The sequence below is a fragment of the Rhinoderma darwinii genome, chromosome 1, assembly GCF_050947455.1.
Source record: "Rhinoderma darwinii isolate aRhiDar2 chromosome 1, aRhiDar2.hap1, whole genome shotgun sequence".
NCBI lineage: Eukaryota > Metazoa > Chordata > Amphibia > Anura > Rhinodermatidae > Rhinoderma > Rhinoderma darwinii.
In genome coordinates, this window is record NC_134687.1 from 97,588,899 (window position 1) to 97,596,354 (window position 7,456).

At 47.0% G+C, this 7,456-nt stretch overlaps 1 long non-coding RNA gene across 1 annotated transcript; it reads left to right on the forward strand.

Annotated features, from left to right (window-relative positions):
- The first annotated feature begins 1,606 nt into the window (after window positions 1-1,606).
- On the forward strand, window positions 1,607-6,436 carry LOC142736558 (uncharacterized). Its single transcript, XR_012880559.1, has 2 exons — window positions 1,607-1,690; window positions 6,216-6,436. It is a non-coding gene; the product is annotated as an uncharacterized LOC142736558 (long non-coding RNA).
- Window positions 6,437-7,456: the final 1,020 nt, after the last annotated feature.

The window sequence follows — 7,456 nt, forward strand, 5'->3', positions numbered from 1 at the left end:
ACAAGCTTCTTTAGCTAACAGGCTCCTTTGGGTGCCAAAAACAAATATGTAAACAGATGTGTCGCTTCATCCATCCCTGAAACAGAATTTTAATTTGTTCTCTTTGACTGTTCAGATTTGAAATGACTCATTCTCTACCTCGTACTTTTTGTCTTTGAATGACTCCTTTCATGGTCAAGAATTCTTCAGTGTATTCTTGCTCTCAGTGGGCCATAACCAGCATCTTGTCAGTGGAGTATAAACTACTGTCAGAAGTGTCTATGTAATTGTGGATATGATTATGATAAAGTAAGTGTAGACATGTGTGTTCTTAAGGGGAAACTGTCAGCAATATCCCTAAGCGCCTGCAGCATGACTTAGTGACAGGTCCCACAATCCTAATGAGCTATGTTTAACTGTAAAGCGCTGCTTTGTTTTAGAGACAACACTTGGTAGGGGCTAGTATTATGTGCCAGGCTCAAGGAGAAGAGTCCTCTGTGTGGCTCCACCCGGCTCACTCATTGACAGGTCTCTCCCTATTTGTCCAGTTTCCCCCAGGCGTTTCAGCTCCAGGACTGTAATCTCACCATTTACGATGTTATATTTATTACATCAGGGCCCTTATGTCATTGTCACCGCACCTCTGACGTGCACAGTACAAACATCTGTACTATCCGATTCAATAAGATCGGTGAATTTAGGAGGTTGGACTAACACAATAGTATCAGTGGGTTGTAGGAGGTGGCAAGATTATGAATTACTTATTTACAAGGTGGTATGTATGTTTGTTTAACTTTTTAAGGACCCAGCCTATTTGGGCCTTAAAGGGGTTGTCCAGTTTTTATTTATTTTTTTACTTCTTTGTAGAATAGGATATCATACAGTTTTCTAATATACATGTATTAGAAATCCTGCTCACATACATTTATTATAGTGAATGAGACTCCTGTCACAGTAGAATATTATAGCCCACAGATAAGTCCTGTGCAATGTATCCATGGGCTAACTGAATATGACTACATATGGCATCAGTCATGTGACCACACACACCACACACACAACACACACACACACACACACACACACGCACGCACGCACGCACGCACGCACGCACACACACACACACACACACACACACACACACACACACGTGTTGGGGCAACACGGGCTATGTGAATAGGACTAATGGTGGAATAATGATAAACAATTGATTCACTGGCTGTATTCACTGTCTCTAGATAATTTATAAAATGACAGCCTGTCTCTAGGTGATGTTGTTAATAAAGTTAAATAAAAAAACAACACACAACACCCAGAGAAGCAGAGCCGCCATCAGGGGGGTATTACTGGTACTCCCGTCAGGGGCCCGGCCACATGGATGAAGAAAAGGGGCCCGCCGGGCTGCCGTCGCCGCCCCCCTCGGACTGTTGCCCCCCCTCGCAACGCTCACGGGCCCCCCCTCGCAACGCTCACGGGCCCCCCTCGCAATGCTTACGGGCCCCCCTCGCAATGCTCACGGGCCCCCCCTCGCAACGCCCGCGGCACCCCCCTAGCGACCCCCCCCCTAGCGACGTTCCCCTAGCAACACTCGTGGCAGCCCCTGCATACCTGTTGTAGCTTCACTGGAGGGGAAGATGCAGCATGTGCTGAAGCTGCGTGTGGAGATCCCACCCCCCAGCTCCTCTACACTGCCGACAAGACCTGCAGGCTGGTGAGTATGTTCCCCTATCCATCCTGCTTCCCATCCCCCTGACCCCATTTGTAGACTGTATAAAGTTGGTTAAAAAGTTTTTGGGTATTTTTTCGTTTTCCTAGCGGTTTTTTGCCGCGATTTTCGTAATCGCGGCAAAAATGGCGCAGTTTTGCCGCGATTATATAAAAATCGCGGCAAAACCGCGTGATTTGTGCCGCAATTACGAAAATTGCATAAAAAAAAGATACAAAAGATGAAAAGTGCTATCAGGCTATATTCTCACAGTGCGGTCAAGTCACGTTTTTGCAAAAATTGTGGCAAAAAAATGGGATTTCACCGCACTGTGTAACTAGACTAAGGCCTTATTCAGACGGCCGCATTCGGTCCGTGACATACGGAGCGTGTATCGGCTGTATCTCACAGGCTGACCACAATTCATGGAGCCGGACTCCTAGCATCATAGTTATCAGTGTTGCTGGGAGTCCCTGCCTCTCTGCGGGAATACTGTCCCATACTGTAATGATGCTTTCAGTACGGGACCGGGGACAGTATTCCCACGGGAACGGAGGGACTATGATCATAGATAACTGTGATGCTAGAAACCCGGCTCCCTGAACTGTGGTCGGTCCGGGAAATATGACCGATACACGGTCCGTATATCACAGACCGAACATGGACATCTGAATAAGCCACTTACTTGCCTCCTATTTTTGGTGCGGATTGCGCACTGAAAATTCACTACAAATTACAATATAAGGCCTTATTCACACAAACGTGTTATACGTCCGTGATACTTATTACGTCGCACGGACTTATGTTAGTGAATGGGGCCGTTCAGACTGTCAGTGAATTTCACGCAGCGTGTGTGGGCTGTGTAAAACTCACGACATGTCCTATACTTGCCCGTGTTTCGTGCAGCACACACCCATTGAAGTCATTGGGTGCGTGCAAATCGTGCACGGCACACGGAAGCACTTCTGGGTGACGCGCGTGATTCGCGCTACAGTAGGTAAAGAAGTGAAGGGAAACAAAAGCCCCCCCCCCTTCTTTACTGTGTTGTAACATCAAAACAGAGTGTCATAATGATGCCGGCTGCGCGAAAATCACGCAGCCACGCACCATATGCTGACGCCACACTGAACTTTTGCTCGGGCAAAATGCAGCGTTTTTTGCGCGTGCAAAATGGACACGTTCGTGTGAATAAAGCCTAAGGCGATATTCAGACCAATGTGTGTGAAGTCAGATGTGAAGAACGGCCGTTTTTTGTGGCCGATTTGCAGCCGTGCGGGACCCGTTTTCACACATCCCTCATAGACTTGAGTCTATTGAGGGATCCGTGAAAACGCACAAAAATAGGACATGTCCTATTTTTTTACAGGCCCTTCACACGATCCGTTAGACCAACAACCGTGTGAATAGCCCCATAGAAATACACGCAGCCGTGTGACGGCCATTAAAAAAACGTCCTTCACACGGACGATTAACACGTTAGTCTGAATAAGCCCCAACTCATGTGAATGGGGTTTGTCAGAACGTCATGCACGTGCAGCATTTCACCCCACAAATAATTTTTTTTCATCTTCCCAGTACATTATGCGGTACAATAAATGGTGCCATGAAAAACTACAACTTGTACCGCAAAAAACAAGCCCTCAAGTAAAAAAAATTATAGCTTTTGGAAGGTGGAGAGGAAAAAACAAAAGTTAAAATCCAAAAAAGGAGGAGGGAAGGGGTTAAATAAGCTGCATGCCTATTAGCCCTTATTCACACGACAGGGTTTCCCGGCCGGGTGACGGCCGTTCATAAATCAGCCGTCACCCGGCTGCAGTAGGAACAATAGACCCCTAAAGGGCTATTCACACGACCGATTTTTTGACGGGCCGGGAAAACCGGTCGTCAAAAAATGGGACATGCCCTATTTTCGGCCGTTTACCCGGTCGCCCGGCTCCCATAGAAGTCTATGGGGCCGGGTAATACACGGCCATCACCGGAATGTTTCCCGAGTGATGGCCGTGTCTACCGTCGCTCTCTCCTCCTCACAGCGCAGAGTGCATGTGAGGAGGAGGAGTGTATCTCATTCAGAAGAAGCGCTCTATGCTGGAGGTAACACTGTGGGGGTACTGCTGTAGCGACGTCCCTGCTCTGCTATGTGCATGGGTACTGTGTGGCAGGGCTGGGGTGTACAGCAGGTGGAAGGGGGCGCTGCGCTGGCTCCCTTCCCAAATCGCCCTGGCCCGGCGAATCAGCCTCCTTTCCGCCCTGGCGCTTCTTCAGGCATCGCTACAGCTATAGCAGCCATAACAGCTGCTAGCGGCGACACCTACCATGGCCGATGGCGCCGCTAGCGGCTGCTGTGGCTGCTACTGCTGTAGCTTCGTCCCTGCTCTGCTATGTGCTAGCCCCACTTTAGCTCCCTGAAGGAGCGGAATCCCTGTGTGTTCGGGGATTCCGCTCCTGGACAGAGCGCTTGATGTCTCTGTCCATATCTGGGCAGTGACATCAAGGGAAACTCCTGAAGCGGAATCCCCGAACACTCTGTGACCGGGGATTCCACACCAGGAGAAGCCAGTAACGTTCAGTGTCCATAAATGGACACAGACGACAGGGGCTTTTCCTGAAGTGGAATCACCGGCCACATGGGGATTCCCCTTCAAGAGTTGCCCCTGATGTCACTGTCCAGACCTGCCCGGCCCGGAACAGATGCAAAACTAATGCAAACCGCCCGGGAAAAACGGCGGGACACTGTCGTGTGAATAAGGCCTTAGGATATGTTCACACAATTAGCAAAAACAGTCTGAAAATACAGAGTTATTCAAGGGAAAACAGCTCCTGATTTTCAGAAGTTTTTTAAGAAAACTTGTGTTTGCTCATCCACTTCTCTTCGTTACCACCCAGCTTCTGGCAGTGCACAGACACACAGCGTGTCCTCGCGAGATCACGCTGTGACGTCACTCACTTCCTCCCACAGGAACTTCATCGCATCGCTGTGTGTCTGTGCACTGCCAGAAGCTGGGTGTTAACGAAGAGAAGTGGATGATGCTGATTCGTCAGCATCATACACTCCCATTCACAACGCCCAGCTAGTAAAAGAAGTAAAAACGCCCCGATGTACACACATAATACACGCCCAGTTGGACTTTTACTGTAAACACGCCCAGTTGTACTTTAGAAAGCCTCATTTGCATAAATATAAAAATGGTCATAACTTGGCCTAAAATGCTCGTTTTTGAAGAAAAAACAAAACCTTACTGTTCTCTACATTGCAGCGCCGATCTGCTGCAATAGGAGATAGGGGTTTGAAAATCTGGTGACAGAGCCTCTTTAAGGCCTCTTCACATCGTATTGTTGCCCTAAGTTTATCGTGTAGTCAGGAAATCTCCTACCTTACAGTATAAACAACGTAGACGATAATTCACAGGGCTCCATTATGTCCTTTTAGCCTCCGTGCTGGTGGACGTCGGTTTACCTTCTTTTTGAAGTATGAAATGGCGTAGTAAACTTTGTTATTCCAGAGTCCCCAGGCAGCATCACAAGTGCTCTACCCGTGGACTTTGTCCCTGGGAGCTCCTGACATCACTGTCCATATATGTAAAGTGACATCAGGGGATTCTCCAGGGCCGGAATCCCTGGCCAGAATGTTGCCAACGCTCCGGCCGTGTACTCAGGCTTTGTGCAGCTTCGGACGTCACTTTATGTATATGGACATCAGGAGCGGCGCCATGGTCCCTGGGCAGAGCGCTAGTAGAAGGCTCCAGCCCTGTTAATGGACAGTGACTTCAGTAGTTTCCCCATGGCCATTCCCCAGGCGACGTATCCCACTATATGCCATACAGTCGGATACGTTTTAGCTAAATAGATCAAAATCCGGAGCATGAACCGGTCACTGCCGGCTCCATGGTTTCCTTCACTGTAATTGACATCAGCACCAAAATCATTTAATGCGAATAACGTACAAACGTGAGTGCCACACTTTCCGTTGCCCACCCCCGGTAATGGAGGAGGGGGGCCCAGACATCATGGCTGTATGGGGCCCAGAAATTCCTGATGGCGGCCCTGCAGAGAAGACCCGGAGAAGAATGTAAGAGCTGCTCCTCACCGACACTGACAGACATAATGATGAGATCCTTCTGTAGGTAGAAATACTTTATAATTTCTCCTCCTATAATAATCTACTATTTACCTGTTATATACCTGAGTGTCAGTGGTCACATGATGTGGGTCACATGACTGTCCATTCAGTTATCCTATGGGTGCTTTTTTTATGGACAAATATGAGGGCTTTTTGAGATAATTACACTAATATTAGAAAGGCATGTGAGCAGAATTTTAAATACATGTATATTAGAAATCTGTGTGATTTCCTTTTCTATAAATAAATTAATATAAAAAAAAAAAAATGGACAACCCCTTTAAAGTGGTAAACCAAAAACAGCTTTGCTGAACGTTAATAATCCTGAATTTTTTTAATTTGAACTAAAATGTTTACATTTTTATTTTGGACCATTCATAGGTCACTGACTCACCATTCGTGTTTCTTCTACAGATCAGTGTTTGTGTGCAGCCAGCCGTGTGGCACACGTGACTCCGCTCCTGCTACAACTCCCAGTAGTGCATTACATCTGGTTCTAAGTAGCTCCGCCCCCTGTTCTCAATCGCTCTGCAGTACTGCCTTTCTCCACAACCTGCCAAGAAAAGTAATCCCCGTGCTGATCAGCCCCAGTATTCCGTACTTAGAATAATATAAAATGTTAGAACCCCCGCTGACTGGTGCACACAACGTCGCAGAAATACATTCTTACAGCTCTTCTCGGCTTGTGTGTGTGTAGGAGAATGGCGCTACACTGCACATGACCCGATTCCAAGCTGATAAGATAGATATCGTAGAGGACACTGGCCGATTCACATGAGGATCAATGCGCGGCTCAGTGAGCAGGAAGTGAGAAGGAAGATACTGCACATGCGTGTTCACCACAAGTCAATGCAGGAGGTGGATGAAGAATTTCAGGACAAAAAGCAAATCCAGGGAGCGCTACAACTGACACCAATAATAATAATAATAATAATTCAGCGCTCTAAAAAACAATCTACCTGTACAACAGGAGACTTACCCCTTTCTCTTGGGCCTACGCCTACAAAATGCCTTCCTCCCACCTGTCCAAGGCTGTTTTTAATTAATATTCTATATACATTTTGTAGGCCTAGGCCCAAGTGAGAGAGGTGTCTCATATTGTACAGATATAATGCTTATTATAGGGACCCAGATGAATGCGGAATCACAGAATTTGATAAAAATGTGTGACCCCCACATTTATAAGTATAGTAAAGATAGCAGTAATGCAATTTAGAATAACAAAAATATGAAATGTTTGCATATATCTTAGTTTTTGCAGTGCCTTAAAGGGGTATTCCCAACTTAATTTTTTTTGGCATATCTACAGTTTCCTCTCGCCAATAATGGCAGATTCCAGACGGGAACTGTTTGAGAGGTGGGTGCTGCTCTCTATTCTGTTTCATCGGAGAGAGCCTATTGAACAGAATGGAGGCACACAGGAGCGACTGACCTCCTGTCTACACATGAGAGCATGGTCTATTCTGGAGGTCAGACTGAGATCACATGACACAGCTGCCTATAATGAAAGGGTTAAAAATGTATAGATGCAACTGAGCTGGAAAGAAACAAATGACACATCTATAACAATATTTGTTACGGTCACGAACCGCAGCCTTCACTTACCTGCCTTCCGCAGATCTTCCTGCCTGCATGTTCCTCCCCAGAGACGTCGG